Here is an 18,290-nt window from a genome sequence, read left to right as displayed (position 1 = left end):
GCAAATTGGGTTTTGAAAAATGTAAATTGGGATTCTAAAGAAGAGTAAGAGTAGTCAAAGAGGAAGTTCACAACAAAATCAAAATTTTAAAACTGTAGGTCTGGTATGCTTTTGTTGTTTTTTACTGTAATCTTTGTTTGTTTGTTGTTTCCAATCAGTTACTCTAGGGTCGTTGTTTGTCATCCTTTAATCAAAGATAGAGATTGTCTAACTTTGATTTTGACCCTCTCCCACTTTTGGGATTTTTAATGAAATAGCGTTAAGCTGTCCCCCCCCCCGAAAAAAAGTCTGATGTAAATAGTTTCTATATGTTCCTATGAGTATTTCGAAATAATCATCACACAATTTGATCAAGGTTTGAATAATCATTGTGAAGAACATAATTTTTTTGTTTTTTATACTAAATCTAACTAGAAGTGGAGCATGTTCAGGATGAATTTAACTAAAAATAAATCATGTTCCGGAACTTACTTTTGAGTGTTTTCGACAGATTTAAATGCAGTTGTAGGAATCTCATTCTTCTAAAAAGTAAAAGAAACGAATAGACGATAGATATTAGTGCCATGTTAGTGTTACTCAAATCATGTTCGGAAACTTGAAGGCTTACCATTTTCGAACTTGTAAGCTGAAGAAAAACGCGAAAGAAAGAAAAAATTGCTAAAGTCGTAGAAGAAAGAAGAAATTGCTGAAGTCACGGAAGAAGAAATCGCCGAAATCACCGAAGTAGCGGAAGAAGAAACTAAAGAAGAAGAAGCTGAAAAGGCGGTGAGAAAAATAAAAAAAATAAAATATTTTTTCTCTCCTTCATGTGGCAGACAACGTCGAATTTGTAACATTTCTTTCGCTGTAATTTCGTTGCCCAAATCATTTCTCTAATAAAATATTTATGATGATGAGATCTTATCATAAACCTGCCAAAACAAAATCAAATAAAAGAAACTGCACACACCAAGTGTTTGATCAAAATAAATTGTTTGAACCAGCACAACAATTTAGAGAAAGAATATTCTCCTGAGATTAATTGTATAGATTTCTTCCCCTTATGGTTTGTGTACAGGAATTGCTCATGAATGTTGTATATATGTGCTTACGGTTGACAACCTTCTTGTTGCACAATGAATATGTCTCAATATCCACTTTCGAAGAGCTCGATTAGACCTAGTGCTAGAATTGCTGGTAGGAAAACGAGTTATCTTTCCCAGGATCGTGATCTTTCTCACCTGATTGATTTGAAGAGTAATTAGGCGAAACATGGAAGAAATATGATTGGTTTATAATTATATGACTGTTATTGTGTTGATGGTGTATGAGAATATGATTATTTCATGTGTATGTTGTTTTCATTTTCATTGAATTTTAATGTGTATATAGTGGCTAGGTTTATTGCTAGAAGATCCATGTTCTAGAACTTTATGTTGCTGTATAGAAATGTTTTTGGTTATTTTTAATTTTATGCCTATTTAGATTATTATTTTGTCGAGACTTTATACGTTAAAAAAAAGTTCTCATGCTTTGGTTTCACTTATGAACCATGACGCAACCAAATGGCAAAAGACTGGTCGTGTTCACTATCCATTAATTCACAAATAAAATTTAACTTTAAGTTTAATTTGAAGTTTTATTTGATTTATCCGTGGGTTTGTTTTCTTCATTAAATCCATGTTTGTAAATTTGTTTTAGGTTTTTCTAATATAACAAACTAACATTTACCTCATGTAAGTGTAAGAAAAACAAAATAAATAAAAATAGTGGAGAAAAAAAATCATTTTTTTTGTATTCTCATATATTATATTATCTCTTAATATCAACCAGCTGAGTAAATTAAAAGAATATAATTCTGAACAAAAAAAAAAAAGCAAAAAAAAAAAGCAAAAAAAGAAGATGGTGGAAAATTCTTCCATCCTCCTTTCTCAAGCTTTAACTTCAACATGTGTAGAAGTTCTACTGGCAACAATTTGTTCATAAAGATCTTTGATCTTCAAGCCGACAATAGTCTTAAAAAATCTAATATCATTGTTACTTTTCGAAAAATCAGCATGTTTTGAGCATCTATTGAGTAACTTCTCCATAGAACTTTGATGACAAATTGCTCAAATAACTCTCAACATAGATTGGTTCATCTAATCTGTCAAACTGATCATCCATCTTAAAAACAGATACCTAAAATGATGAATTAATATATGTATAGATTTTTGTTGCTAAAGGTACTTCTTGGCCAAAGTAAGTCTAGGGGATCCATATGTGAATTTGATTCCTGGGTAAGAACATGTGGGTTTTATTCCACAAGGAATCCATGAAATGGTGGAGCCTTTATCAAAGAGATAGACTGGATTGAAATTTTTTATGCCTTTTTTTTATTCTTCAGACTTTTCTACCATTGCCGTCTGGGATTAGTTGGATTTGTAATACTTCTATATAGGGGTGGCCAAACCTACGGATCGGATACGATCCGGTATTTCGGATCGGATATCCGCCTCTATTTTTTTCAAAAATTGCGATCCGTATCCGATCCGGTATCCGACCACTATCCGATCCGAAAATACCGGATCGGATCGGATCGACCGGTCGGATACCCGCTGATCCGATTTTTTGCAAGTTACAGCAGCAGCTCCAGCCTCCAAGCTCCAGCAACTTCTAATGATAACGATTTGAGAAACAGACAGAGAAAGGAAAATGTGAAGAAGAACAACTCCAGCAGACGATTTGAGAAACAGACAGAGAAAAGAAAATGTGAAGAAGAAGAAACAGATCTGAAAGAAAGGTAAGAAACCCGTTTGATATGGGTTTGTAAACAGACAGAGAAAAGAAAAAGAAAGGTAGAGAGAGATATATTTAATTATTTTATAATATTTTGTTTTTATATTTATTTATGTAATAAATTTTAAATATCATCGGATCGGTTTCGGGTATCCGGGTTTTTTTTGCCCGATCCGTATCCGATCCAGAAATCCGGTAAAAATATCGGATCGGATCGATATCCAAATCTGATCCATCGGATACGTATTTTTTCTGATCGGATTGGCCGGATCAACGGATCGGATCTTTCGGATCGGATTTTTTGGCCACCCCTATCCATAGCAATCAAGACTTGAATCTAAGTGAGCAACGAATGGCGATTTCAATACCTCAACCACTTGAGTTGTTTTATTTTTTCATTTCCGGGGTATATCTAGTAGAATCGATACATTCTGTTTTTTTCGTAGCAATTATGACTAGAGTCTAAGTGAGAACACATAATGATGATTTCAATACCTCAACCAACACAAAAACATTTTATCAATGTTTTTAGAGATTTTCAGGATTTATTCAGGTTCTCTTTTTGATCACACATAATGATGGCACATTGGCGTCAAGATATAAAGGGATATAATGGCGTGTGATCTTTAAATCAAATCATGGAATGTCCTTGTATGAACAAGAGAATACTTCTTTGTTGGCTTTTAATAAATCAACTAACTCCAAATGTTCTCGTGAGTATAAAGTTTGACCAATTAGTACAATTTGAGGATCGATGGTCGTGTTTAAATTGATTTGATTGTCTTTTTTTCTACGGAGACAATCTCATCATCAGTTTCTAAGAAGTGTTTGGTTTTGATGTTTAAGTTAGAGTAAAAGGAAATATTATTTTTACTCATAGATTTGAAGTCTATTTCATATGTTATATCGAGGGTTTATTACAATAAGATAAGATGATCTAACAAAATCATTGTTCTTAGATTTTTTACAATGTAAAATATTTAATAACTCTCTACCACATTAGAGGAGAAAGAGTTCTACTTTCGTCGATCTTTCTATCGACAGATGAAATGGAGTCGATTCCTTGAATAAGGGAAGTGTTGGCTTCCAAAGCTGGATCAACTATCTTTGGAGTCCAAGCCAAATTTTCCATGAAGTCGCGCCAATAGTCTGTTCTTTTCTTAATCATGCAAACAGAAGAGTTAGGATTATAAGGACAGTCTGAAAATATTTTGAGACATGGAAAATGTCTCTATAAATTTGGATTGGTAAAGGGTTAGGGGAAGTCAAAACATAGAGTGCTTTGTTCCTCGCGGATGAAATGTCTATTCAAAGTTGGTGGAACAGTTATGCGTCGTTTGGATATCCTTTCCTTATGGATTTCTTCGAATCTTATAGGGATGTTTCCTAGACCGTGGCAATCCATGTTGCAACATGGTTGTAGGAATGATGGCATGCCATTGCGTTCGGGATTATGCCCATGCTAGAGAAATATTCAATTTTGCGCATCATTCTAATGGAGGGGAGACTAAACGTACTAAATTCAGGGTGTTTAGAAGAGTCCGTAACTTTTAAGAGGATTGGACATATCTCAAACCCACTAAGTTCAACCTTAGGGTGTCAATATAGGTAGACCCAATGAGTGTTGTAGTGTTAGTTTCGTTGTTGAAGGTGATAACTTAGTTGTTGGTGATGAACTTGAGCTTTTGTGCAATGTAGAGGCTAAATCCTTATCTTGATGCATCCATAACCTTCCAAATATCAAGTTATAGGAAGGTTACATGTTGATGACACAAAAGTCAACTTGAAAGAGTTTATCGGTCACTCAAACAGTGAACTTGAGGCAACCCATTATCTCACGACTAGAGTTGTTGAAGCCTTTAACACACAGGTTATATGGTATTATCTTGTCTCAAGATACACAAATTTTCTCAAAAGTCCACCAATGACATATGTTAAGAGCGGATCCACTATCTATTAAGACCATTGGAACAGTCTTTCCCTCCATTCACACATAATATAGAGGGCTTTATCATGGTTTATTCGACTAATTAAAGATCCTTGTCCTCAAAGTCGATCATATTATGTTGCAAACTAGCGGATATGATCCCTACTAGTTCTTTTTGGATGGTGTTAGAAGAGACATTAGTCTTTCTTAACTCATTAAGGTCTACTTTCCTATGCTCGATAGAGTACATCAGAATTTCCCAAATGGAAATATTAGCATTTGTCCTTTTTCAGTGGACTCAGGAGGTTGTCTCCTAGGTTAAGAACTCTAGGCTCGTTTTCTCTTTTAGTCCCTACGGGCAATTAGGATGTGGATGGCACATTGGTCGGTATGGTTTTTCATAAAACTGGGTTGAAAATCTGTTCCACCACGTACTGTCGTGATATCTATCAAGGCGTAGATATGGGCAATCGTTTTTTTACTTCCATTATTCATAAATTTTACTAGAAACAGACGTGTTAAGGATCAATCATGTTGATTTCTAGTTTAGCACATGGATCAGGTCTAGTAACGTGTCGGCGTCAACGGATTCTTCGTTAGTTGTGAGCATGTTGACTTATGATCTGATAGAAGATTGTTTGTTATTTTCAACTTGGCGATCACGTTCTAATCAATCAAGTTTTGGTATAGATGTTTGAGAGCACTACAATTGTCGGTAGCGTGGCCCTTTGCTTGGTGGTAGTCGCGCCAAGCATTCTTATACTTTCCCAAGAATGGTTGGTCTGTTCTTAGGGAGAGGGGTTTGGTGATATTCTTTTCTTGGAGAATCTTCATCGCTTGACTTAAAGGAATTCCTAGATCATCAAATACTCTAAGATGTCTAGGTGCCTTTAGAGGTGTGGTTTGGTAAGGATGGATGCACCTACCTTAGATTGTGGAGGCTTACTTGGGCTCGTCTTTTGAGGCGATTACTCCTGCTAGGTAGTGGTTACCTGGTGTACTTATGTCTTTTCCTTTCTCGGGAAATGATTTGGAGATGGGGTAACTTTGATTATTTTTCACTTTCTCCATTTTTTCTCGATGGCGTCATTGAAGTTATTGCCAGTTTTCAGCAATTTCTTCATATGTGATACATCTTCGTAATGAAAATTAAGTGGAAACATAAGTTAGATTTTCGTTCATTCGCTCTGTTCGCGGAGCGGTATACCAAGCTAGGGAAAAGAAGCGTTGAGATAATACCTTTCATCCTATAATCTCATCTACTAAAAAAAGGGGCCTTCTTAATCTTTGGGTTGGTAGTAATGGAATGCTTTCATTATCTAAAATAAAGAACATTTCCCACCAAAAGATCATTCCAATAATACCGCTGTATTAATTTCATACTGCGCGGAATCTCCATAGCCAATTTTCCATTTTTTATTATTAAAGCTTCAGGTGCTGCTTTTTGGAAGATTTTGATAGCGAATCTTACATAATATCATTCGTTAATGCTTTCCAATATCATATCGATCTTATGATATTCGCTTGGGAGGGAATTAATTTCCTCGGTGACAGTTTTCCATCTTTTGATAAACACGAAGAATTTCTCATTTTCTCCACATTTGATGTTCTTCAACCTCTTTTATGGTTCCTTTGTGCTCTGTAGATAAACTATCTTTTGTTGGTGATACCAGCATAGAGCATCATCATCGAGGTACTAGGGAATATGTAGAGAACAATTGGTTCTCTAAGTCGCAATGTGGTCATTGTAGAAGTGTACATTTTGAAAAAGATTAACGAGTCGCTTTTTCCGGTGTACTTAGATATGGATGGAAGCTTTACGCCTAAATAAATAATTGCTCGTTCGACAATTTTCATAGAATCTTTCCAATCATAGTGTTCTCAAGTGCTTTTTCCCTTAGCCATCTTATTTAGTTGGGCTTATACCTCTATCTGCATGGCTTGAACTTGAGCCATTTGGCATTTATATTCAGTTAGCGGTGGTTGATCATCCATTGGAATTTGTTTTTTCTGTGATCCCAGGGGGTTGATTACCTATTCATGTTGTACTCGTGTTGTTAGGTCGATATCCTCTTCGGAGTCTTCATATAGAGAAACTTCCTTTTGAGCTTGTTGACTAATAGGTCGGGAGTTAATGAGTGTGAACATAACCGGAATAGTTTAGGTAGGAAATCGAGAGAAAGAAGTTATGTTTTGGAATGTAAACAAGATTTTCTGATTAACTAAGAAGTTGTGATCAACGCAGGTTATTCTGTTACATATTGCAAAGGTACCTTCATTTCACTAAATTCAGTCACAAAGACCATTTCAGGTAATGGGAGTTCTTCGGTCATCTGGTGGCATATAACACATCCAATTTTTAGGTATCTCTTTTTGGGGGTCGTATCGACTGTCATAGTCGTGGACTGCTGCAAAAAGAAAGAGGTGAGAGTTTGCAGTTATAACAAAGTACAATGCAATGCATATGCACATAAGATGAATCCTACAGAGTGAACATCTCTTTTGTGATTCCAAAAACAAACATAGAGTTGTTATACAAATATACTCATTAAGTTTCTTACAAACCAAGCTCTCTTGTTGGTATTTTACAAAGAGAGCTCTCTAATAGGGAAAAAAGTGTTGACGGAAGTAATAGGCTTTAAGTCCAACTGTAGCATGTTACCACACTAGAAACTTACTCCTCTTCACTTTCCTAGACCTTCGTATTCTTGGAGAATGACATCTAGATACTTCCTTCGCTTTTCTAGGATATTCATTTGGAAGGCGTTGTGCCATTTCTCTAGATATCCCACATAAGCCTTGTGGTCGATTGACATGTCTATAGAGAAAGCAACCTCTATGTAACTATAGATGAATTGCTTGAACAAGTTATGAGTGTAATAACAGGTAACCCACTCTAAGCCTATAATTATAATTATGGGTTTGTCGTCCATCATGAATGTCATTTTCTTAATGGGATATCATGAGAGTATTTCCCTGATTTTGTCATTACTCTATACAAGAGGGCCAGTGCAAAGATTCCTTCATTCTTCGATACTGAAGAGAATGGGACATGATGTTTTTAGGACATACTAGCGACAAACGTTTAAGCTTGTCGAGCAGCCAGATGTAGAGAATTAAAGGTGAGACTCTTTTGCTCATAGTGGAAGTTAGGCATAAGTTGTTCAAATCCATCAACGTTTCAACTAGAATGATACTTGAGGGGTCTTTGTTTCCCCTACGTAGGTGGTATGCTACCTCTATGATTCTTGAGGAGGGTTTACCATTTATTGGCGTTAGAAAGAAATGAGCTAGTAGGATTGTCATTGTTATCATGGAAGATCTTAAAGTAAATGGAATTTGTCCATTCCTTACTTCCATCTTAGTCCATGTTTGGAACTTGATATATGTCTTTACGAGGATAACATCAAATGTTACATTAGAGTATCTGTATTCTTCTTGCAAGAGCTTCCTTAGGGACAATAATTCTATAAATGTTTTCAGATCTAGAACATTCTTGTTGTCCATCATTATGATAACTCAGAATTCTTCTATGGTCGGACAAATGTGCCTTTATCCCATGAAGTAGGCCCGTTTTATGGGGTTTCACCTTCTTTGAATTTCCATCATGAAGGTGTGGAAATTATCAATCCATGGTAACAATGCGATATTCTTAAGCATGGACATCGTCTGTGATTAGAAATTCAAAACATTTACAAAAATGCATTTGTTTTAAAAAGAATGAAACATGTTTGAGATGTTCACTTAGACTATACATGCATACACATAATACATATATAATAGTCACGAAAAAGTTATAGTGACGAGATTTTGGTTGTTTGGGCACGACAAACAATCGACTTGGTGATAGTATCCAGGTTTTTTGTTCTAAGGGGAATTATAAGATAGTATCATTCACTAATAGTGGATGGGGTAAAACCGCCGCCATAAACTAGGGAATATCAACTCAATTGGGAATTTCCCACACATCCACAATGCCTACGTCCTATCGGACGACTTATCGCCAAATGGTGAAGTCGATTCCGTGCATTCTAGTTTTTCTTTTCGCAACATCACTCGTTTTGTAACAAGTTGTCATTGCTCATTAACAATCTTTGCACATAAGTGTAGATAGAAGTATCAATCCGGTCGTGTACTTCTTTGCAAGTAAGATGATGGTGATATACCCTTTACATGTAAAGGCTATTAAATAGGGTAATATTTATGCATCTCTTAGGTGTTGTACCTTCAAGACAAGCTTATTAAGTTGAAAATGTGATACAAAATCCAAATTTATGTTTTCGAGTTAAACATTTAATCCCAATAGAGTTGCTAGAAAGCTGTAATCCCCGGAAAACCTTTGTTCCGGAAAAGATCGATGTTTGAGAAATTTCAACATCGTTTGCGTGTCAATAATTTTTTTTAAAATAAAACATTATTTTAAAAAGATTTTTCAAATGATCCTTGACACCTTTTTGAAATTAATTAAAAATAATTAATTTGGGATTCAGTTTTAAATAATCCGGGGATTTGCGGTAATCAAATGACAATTTGATTTTTTTTAGAAATCCTTGGTTTTAAATTATTTAGAAATAATTAATTTAAAATATTATTTATTGAAATAGAATCGCCAATTATTTTTGAAAATCAATAAAAGTGACATACTTGTACAAATGGCTAAAATTTATTTTAGTTCGTAGTTTGGTGATACTCGGGAAATAACTTTCACACTTAATCATCCGTATCCGTTTTAAAAAGTCTCTACTTATAAATTTAGTTTTTAAAAATCGGTTGTATAACATTTTATTTTTACTAAATATTCTTTTGGTCTTAAGAATGCATAAGGTTTGTGCGTTATTTAAAAAATTGTAGAAACAATTATTTAAATGTTGGTACATGTTGTTGTTGATAACTTATGGAGGAAAGTACATGAAGAACATTAGTCATTTTAAAAACATTATGGTTTAAACATAAATCTCATTCAAACATTTATCAAAAATTATTTTGTGGATCCCAAAATATTTTGAAATATTTTTTAATTTTTCGAGATTTTTATAAAATAGTTTGAGATTTTAAAATTACAAAAATAATTTTGGATTTTGGAAATAGGAACCAAACAAGTCTTAAGACCGGTGTCCTAGGCCTTGAGTTCGTTTTGGTCGGGACCTTCGGTTCCAAAATTAAAAAAAAATAAAAATTTGACTTTCCAACTACTAACATTAATTTGCATGAATTATTTTAAAATCTAAAAAAATAATAGAATGGAAAACAATAAAATTATAAATTGAGCCCATTCGATAACAATGGAGGTTGGCCTATTACTTAAACTTCTTAATTGGGCTTTGTAAAAAAAAATATCTAAACCAACTCAAAGTAATTCTACAAGTTGCAAACCCACCGCCGCTAGGGTTTCTTTAGGTTTTCACAATCATCCTTGTATAAATTCGCTATCTCGTCTTGAAAGATCCAAGCCTCCACCTTTCTCAAACATGAGGTATAGAATACATATTAATGTCCATCTTTAACATTCGATATCAATTCTTCCGTTTTTGTTTACTATCGTTATCCCTGCACGATCTCTCCCGGGCTTCTCAGAAAGATTTTGTATTGACGATGTAAGCCCCAATGATTGTGCTAGATCTATTGCCGTCAAGTGTTGCAGTTTAGCATTTTTTGAATTGCTAATTTTGTGTCAAATCGACTGCTACATTTATATTTATTCAAATCTACGATCTTTACATGTTCATTGGCTATGATTCAAAACTATCCGCGCTTCTGAGAGTAATCAATGAAGCATAAATGATAATGGTTGAATTTCTTGATATGAGCCAATATTTATTATTGATTTTGTTTTTGAAAGTGCTATGATGATATATCTTCAGCTTTAACGCCAGTTCTGCTTCAGAAAATTCGTGATTGATAGAGCTGCAAAATATACCTGAGCTTTATTTTGTTTTTCAAAGATACTTCCTTTCTATATATTTTATTATCATCTTCTTGTTGCCCCTGATGATATAATTCAAGTTTTTGAGGTGTAGAAGATCTAGGACCCTGTTTTGCAGGGAGAACCTCCTTAGTGAACCTACATTTAAATGAGATTAATGAATTTGACTGAGGCTTATTTGTTGTAATATTTTGCAATTGAGTTTTACTATACTCTTAATCCTTATGAAATGGTGGATATAGGGTCTGAATAACTCATAAATTGTGTGTTGTCTATCAGCTTTTACCCTCAAAATTTCACGGGTTTTGAGTTAAATAACAGCACTAGATTTCTTAGTATCAAGATTAGTTTTGCCAAGGATGATTTAATTCATATAATTGAGGTGTTGATGATCCAGGACCCTGTTTACAGGGAGAACCTCCTTGGTGAATCTACATTCATATGATATAACTGAATTTTACAGAGGCTTAGCCATTGTTTAGAACAATTTCTAGAATCTACAGAAAGATAGGTTATTTTTCAAATTTTTTAAATTCATTTACATGTCTCAAAATTGATTTTACACTGCATTGAAAAGAAACCATTTCATTCTGTCTGGAAACACCATTCTTTGGTGTAGTTTCAAATGGTCCTGGATCTGTTGTTACATTATGTTTGCCCTCAAATGTTCTCTCCATCAAAATTGAGCTTATTTACCCAAAAATGTGGTTTGGATCCACTCAATTTTTTATTTTATGAAAAATAAGCTCACTTTGATGGAGGGTATATCTGATCGCACGTATTGTGTAACAGCAGATTCTCTCCTGTTTCAAATATCCTTTTCGTCACACATTGGAAGTTTGCTGTTATGAATTAAATTGCTTTAGATAGTCATTTTATGCTTACTAATTGTGCTGAGAAAGTTCCCTGAAATTGGAATTGGAGGGTCCAATTCTTATGTTTGTTAGACACTTTAATATTAAGAATTGGAATTGGAATTAGAATTCCAATGGAATTCAATATAGTATAATTTGATAGTTCTCAATTCCTATCTTTTTAGGTCGGAATTGTAATTCCAAATTAACACGTTTTTCATTTTTTTACATGTTTAACACGTTTTTCACACATTAAACACGTTTTACACGGTTTTAACACGTTTAACATATTTTGGCACGTTTAACACGTTTTTGGCATGTTTAATACGTTTTTGGCACGTTTAACACGTTTTTGACACATTAACTATGTTTTTCACGTTCTTGACACGTCTAACACGTTTTTGACACGTTTAACATGATTTTCACGTTTTTAACACGTTTAACACGTTTTTGGCACGTTTAACACGTTTTTGTCACGTTTAACACGTTTTGACACATTTAACACGTTTTTCAGTCCTTGACATGTTTAACACGTTTTTGGCACATTTAACACATTTTTTACGTCTTTGACACGTTTAACACGTTTTTGACATGTTTAACATGATTTTCACGTTTTTAATACGTTTAACACGTTTTTGACACGTTTGACACGTTTTTTATGTTTTGGCACATTTTGTACGTTTTGGCACGTTTAACAAATTTTTTACATATTTAACACGTTTTTGACGCGTTTAACACGTTTTCATGTTTTTGACACATGTAACACGTTTTGTTACGTTTTTGACATGTTTAACGCATTTTCACGTTTTTGACACATTTAACACGTTTTTTTTACGTTTTTGACACGTTTACCACATTTTTGACACGTTTTACACGTTTTTCACGTTTTGGCACGTTTAACAAGTTTTTCACATATTTAACACGTTTTTGACACATTTAACACATTTTTTTACGTTTTTGACACGTTTACCACATTTTTGACACATTTAACACGTTTTGGCACGTTTAACAAGTTTTTCACATGTTTAACACGTTTTTGACACGTTTAACACGTTTTCACGTTTTTGACACATTTAACCCATTTTTTACGTTTTTGACACGTTTAACATGTTTTCACGTTTTTAACACATTTAACACTTTTTTTACGTTTTGACACGTTTACCACATTTTGACACGTTTTTCACGTTTTGGCATGTTTAACACGATTTTCACATGTTTGGAACATTTAACACATTTTTGACGCGTTTTCATGTTTTTAACACGTTTAAAACATTTTTAACACGTTGACACGTTTCACATGTTTTTTACGTTTTTGACACGTTTGACACATTTTTTACACATTTAACACGTTTAGCATGTTTTAACACGTTTAACATGTGATAAACGTGAAAAACGTGTGAAAAACGTGAAAACGTGAAAAACGTGTGAAAACGTGTGAAAATGTGTGAAAACGTGAAAAACGTGTGAAAATGTGTGAAAACGTGAAAAACATGTTTAAATGTGTAAAAAACGTGAAAACGTTTGAAAACGTGAAAAATATGTGAAAAACGTGAAAGACGTGTTTAAATGTGTAAAAAACGTGAAAACGTTTGAAAACGTGAAAAACGTGTTAAAACATGTGAAAAACGTGAAAACGTGAAAAACGTGTGAATAATGTGTGAAAAACATGAAAAACGTGTGAAAAACGTGTTGTAATGTGTGAAAAACGTGAAAATGTATTAAAACGTGAAAACGTGTGAAAACGTGTAAAAAACGTGTGAAAACGTGAAAAACGTGTGAAAACGTGAAAAACGTTTGAAAAACGTTTGAAAAACGTGAAAAACATGAAAAACATGAAAAACGTGAAAAACGTGTTAAAACGTGTGAAAAACGTGAAAACGTGAAAAACGTGTGAAAACGTGTGAAAATGTGTGAAAATGTGTGAAAAACGTGTTAAAACGTATAAAAAATGTGAAAACGTTTGAAACGTGAAAAACGTGTTAAAACGTGAAGAACGTGTAAAACGTGAAAAACATGTTAAAACGTGTGAAAAACGTGAAAACGTGAAAAACGTGTGAATAATGTGTGAAAAACGTGAAAACGTGTTGTAATGTGTGAAAAACGTGAAAACGTATTAGAACGTGTAAAAAACGTGAAAACGTGTGAAAACGTGTAAAAAACGCGTGAAAACGTGAAAAACGTGTGAAAAACGTGAAAAATATGTGAAAAACGTGAAAAAATGTGTGAAAAACGTGAAAAATGTGTGAAAATATAAAAAACGTGTTAAAACGTGTGAAAAACGTGAAAAACGTGTGAAATGTGAAAAAATGTCAAAAACGTATTAAACGTGTCAAAACGTCAAATCATATTTTAAAAGTTAACATTTTGAACCGATATTTTATTTTACAAACATTGGAATTAGAATTGAATTACAATTCTATCATTTTCCCAAACATAGGAATTGAAATTGAATTACAATTCTATCATTTTTCCAAACATAGAAATTGAATTGTAATTCAATGCCAATTCTCATGGAATTGGAATTAGAATTCCAATACCAATTCCAATTCCAATTCCCCATCATCAAACACACCCTAAATGTTTAGACGTAGACAAATTATTACTAGTATGTTTTGTTGGGAAAGAAAGTATTAGTGACTAAATTTGATTCATCTTAAAAATTGTTTTTTCCATGGTGAAGGAATTGGACAATCTATTGTACAAAATCAATATTAATGTAAAGTTACACTCTTCTCAAAATTCTATAATTATAGTTTTAAATGAAATGATCATCAATTAGATCTCATGAAATTAGACTCCTTTGATAAGATTTGTATTTTAATTCAAAGAATTTTTATTCTTAGAATAGTAATTTTCCGTCAAAACAATTTATTTATAACCCAAAAACTCAATTTTAAACTTAAAATAATATTTTTGGAATAATATTTTTTATAATTTTTTTTAATACTATTTATATATTTACAAATTTAACCTCAATATTTTTTCAATCTCACACAAATTAAATAAAATTAATTATAAATTAATAATTTGTACACATAAAAAATAAATTAAACATTATTAAATAAATAAATATAAATTATACTATACAAAAAATATCAAATTAAATATTATTAAATAAATATTAATTACATAAATAAATAAAAATTATATTAAAACAAATATTATTAAAAATTATTTTATTATTGTTATTGATTATTATATATTTATGATATTTAAAAAAAATAAAAGATAAAATTAAATAGGAAAAACATATCAATAAATTATATAAAATATTAAATATATAAATTAACTATTAATATTAGTTAGATCATCTCCAATTGAGTTCCATGCTTAAACCCAACCAATATTTATTTTCAAACCCAAAATGGGTTTTCAGCAATTTTCTCTCTTATAAACGCAAATTTGGACTATTTCTTAATTTCAATTTATTTGAACTCCTAGACTTAATTTAGATATATTTTATAAATTAAATTTATTAATATAATTTATTTATATATTTTATTTCATTTATATAATATTTTTTATATTACATAAATTGATTCTAATCTTAAAAGAATTATAATAATCTTAAAACAAATTATAATAATATTAAAAAATTATAATAATAAAGAATATTTAATATTTTTTTAATAATGTTTGTGTTTGTTTTATCAAAACATTATTATTTTGTATAATGTTTATTTTTAAAATATTTATTTTGTGTATTATTGAACTTTTATAATTAATTTAAAATTAAATTTAAAATAATGAATGATATTAAAAAGTTATAAAGTTGATATAAGAAATAATATTATAATAATATACTTTTGGGTTTAAGAATAAATTTTTTGATTGTAAAATAATTGCGGATTAATGTGACATTTATACTAAAATAAGTTTGAAAATGAGTTTTTAAGTTTAGAAGATTATTGACTCTTTTGTGTATGTAAAAAAATTTGAGTATGTAAACCGTATATACGCAAAATTGCGTTTTTATGTGAGAGAAAATGAGGATTAACCTATTTTAGGTTTTGGTTTAGGCGTGGGTCGGAGAAAAAAAACTTATTTTGGAAATAATTTTGTCTTAGAATTGATCATAATTTCATTCATAATGATTTAATATGATGAGATTTATGTTTATGTATAAATGAGATTCACATATATTGCATAGAATCAAAGTTCAAGAAACTTCATTTTAATAAAATCACATTCAATGAAATAAAAAATGGTACTTTTTTTTTTGTTATGATTAGGGAAAGGAATAGAGAAACAGAGAAATTAAAATACTCAAGAGTCACCTCTTGTTTGAATAAAACAGTTAAATTTATGATTTTGATAATCTATTTTTTTTATTTAATTGTTTAATAAATTTATTTATTTTTATTTTATTAATTTATAATATTTTTTTTATAGTTAACAAAAAAAATAAAATAAAAAATAATAATAAAAGAAATTATATATTAAAAATGAAATTGATTGTCTTAATATTAGGTAAAATTAAAAAATAATAAAATTATATCTTATTTGAATAATCCAAATAATTCAATTCGAACTCAATCTAATCTAAATGTGTATTTTAAAATTTGAATTGAATATTTCAGATTAATACGTACCCTAATAGTTTGGATAAAATCACTTATGAATATATTAATCCTATTAAATTACTACCGTTCTAATTTTCTAAATTTTATAATTAAATTATAGATACAATTATTATAACTGGATTCATAAAAGATTTTATGATATATAATTTATTGCAGCACTCCATCTTCAAAAGCGTAAGGAGGTTCAATTTGAATCTAATATCTTGCTGAAAAAATTAGCCATCTGTATAAAAGTTTTTGAGCAGTGCATCTTCAAAATCGTAAAGACATTCTCTTACTCGAATGTTCTCTCTTTAACAGTGATAGAATAGAATGAATAACATTTTTGTTTATTTAATTAAGTGCCTAACTGGATTGAACTCACAAGACCCAACAATCTCCCACGGAGAGAGGCACACCGATCTTTAAGTCATCACATGGTATTCATGTCGATAAGCCGACAACAAAGTTCGATCTTATCTTTTGGAACTATCTTCGTAAACATGTATGACGAATTTTTATCTGTGTGAATTTTTTTCAGCTTCATTTGTTTATTTTCTATTACATCTCTTAATCAATGAAATCTCACATCAATATGCTTAGTTCTAAAATGATACGTATCATTTTTTCTCAAATCTATGACACTCTAGCTATCACATAAAACAATTGTATCTTCTTATTGCATACCAAGCTCTATGAGAAATCTAATCACCCACAATAACTCATTACCAACTTTAGTTGATGCAATGTATTATGCTTCTGTTGTCGACAACGCCACACATTTCTACAACTTGGATTGCCATGACACGACTCCCCTTGTAAAAGTAAACACATAACCAGAAGTGGATTTTCTATGATCCAGATCTCCAGCCATATCAGTATATGTGTAACCTTCTAACATAATTTCATCATTTTCAAAACTTAAACATAAATTGGAAGTGCCTCTTAGATATCTAAGAACCTACTTTACTGCTTCCCAATGTTGTTTTCCTGGATTATAGAGGAATTTACTTACCACATCGACTGCATGCGCTATATCTAGCCTAGTGCAAACCATTGCATACATCAAACTCCCTACAATTGAGGAGTATGACACACTTAAAATTTCATCATTTTCTTTCTCTGTTGATGGAGACATCTTCTTGCTCAATTTCAAATGGCTAGGAAATGGAACAACTTATTTCCTTTATTTCTTGCATGTTGAATCTCTCAAAAACCCTTTAAATGTACCTCTCTTGTGACAACTAAAGTCTCCTGGCCTTTCGGTCACGAGTAATCTGCATGTCCAATATCTGACACACTTGGCCCATGTCCTTCATGTCAAATGTTTTGGATATCTCATTTTTCAACATAACTATTATCTGAGCATCATGTCCTACAATCAACATATCATCAATATAAAGTAAAAGAATTAGAAACTTTCCATTAAAAAATCTTTTAAAGTAAACACACAGACCTGCCTTGGTTCTCTGGTACACATGACTCATTATAAAATAGTCAAATTTCTTGTAACATTGTCTCAGAGCTTGTTTCAAACTAGACAAACTCTTCTTCAATTTGCAAACCATGTTCTTTTTTTCTTTCACTTCAATTCCCTCTAATTTCACCATGTAAATCTCTTCTTCCAAGTTACCATGAATAAATACAGTTTTTACATCAAATTGCTCAAGCTCAAGATCTAAGCTAACTAATAGACCTAACACTATACAAATGGATGTCATCTTTACCACTGATAAGAAAATCTCCTCAAAGTCGATGCCCTGTTTCTATCTAAAACCCTTTACAACCAGTCGGGCTTTATACTTAATAATTTCTCCATTTTCATCTCTCTTTAACTTGAACACCCATTATTTTTTCAATGTCTTTCGGCCCTTAGGAAGCTCCACCAGCTCATATGTGCCAATTTCTTGCAATGACTTCATCTCGTCTTTTATTGCATTATGCCACTTAGGTTTGTCTTTATGAATTTGTGACTTTCGAAAACTTTTTGTCTCTCCTTCTTTTGTCAATAGGATATACTTTGAAGAAGGGTATCTTTTAGAAGGTTGATGCTCTCTTTCAGACCTTCTTACTGGGAGCTATTCTGACTCCTCTTGATGATGTTGCCCCCTACTTAGGAGCATCATAAACATTCTTATCATTATTACTACTATTCATGTTAGAAGTTTCCTTAGTGACTTCTTCATTATGTTAAACTTCATTTGTTACTGTTGACTATACATGTGAAAGAATTGGTATGAGTTCTATGGACTCATCAACGCTCTCTA

The 18,290-nt window shown here is 31.8% G+C and overlaps 5 non-coding genes and 1 pseudogene across 5 annotated transcripts; all 6 read left to right on the top strand.

The window, feature by feature from the left end:
- The first annotated feature begins 10,231 nt into the window (after positions 1-10,231).
- On the top strand, positions 10,232-10,375 carry LOC124933233 (annotated as a pseudogene).
- A 35-nt stretch (positions 10,376-10,410) lies between these two features.
- On the top strand, positions 10,411-10,494 carry LOC124933227. Its single transcript, XR_007098930.1, has one exon. It is a non-coding gene; the product is annotated as a small nucleolar RNA U36a (small nucleolar RNA).
- Positions 10,495-10,519: 25 nt separating this feature from the next.
- LOC124933159 lies at positions 10,520-10,612 on the top strand. Its single transcript, XR_007098870.1, has one exon. It is a non-coding gene; the product is annotated as a small nucleolar RNA Z223 (small nucleolar RNA).
- A 53-nt stretch (positions 10,613-10,665) lies between these two features.
- LOC124933173 lies at positions 10,666-10,781 on the top strand. The gene has a single exon (XR_007098884.1). It is a non-coding gene; the product is annotated as a small nucleolar RNA Z278 (small nucleolar RNA).
- Positions 10,782-10,831: 50 nt separating this feature from the next.
- Positions 10,832-10,938, top strand: LOC124933203. Its single transcript, XR_007098911.1, has one exon. It is a non-coding gene; the product is annotated as a small nucleolar RNA snoR97 (small nucleolar RNA).
- A 21-nt stretch (positions 10,939-10,959) lies between these two features.
- LOC124933174 lies at positions 10,960-11,074 on the top strand. Its single transcript, XR_007098885.1, has one exon. It is a non-coding gene; the product is annotated as a small nucleolar RNA Z278 (small nucleolar RNA).
- The last annotated feature ends 7,216 nt before the right edge of the window (positions 11,075-18,290 follow it).

This window comes from Impatiens glandulifera, chromosome 3 (assembly GCF_907164915.1).
Source record: "Impatiens glandulifera chromosome 3, dImpGla2.1, whole genome shotgun sequence".
Taxonomy (NCBI): Eukaryota; Viridiplantae; Streptophyta; class Magnoliopsida; order Ericales; family Balsaminaceae; genus Impatiens; species Impatiens glandulifera.
The sequence above is the reverse complement of the archived record's forward strand: the minus strand, read 5'-3'. Positions and strand labels throughout refer to the sequence as shown.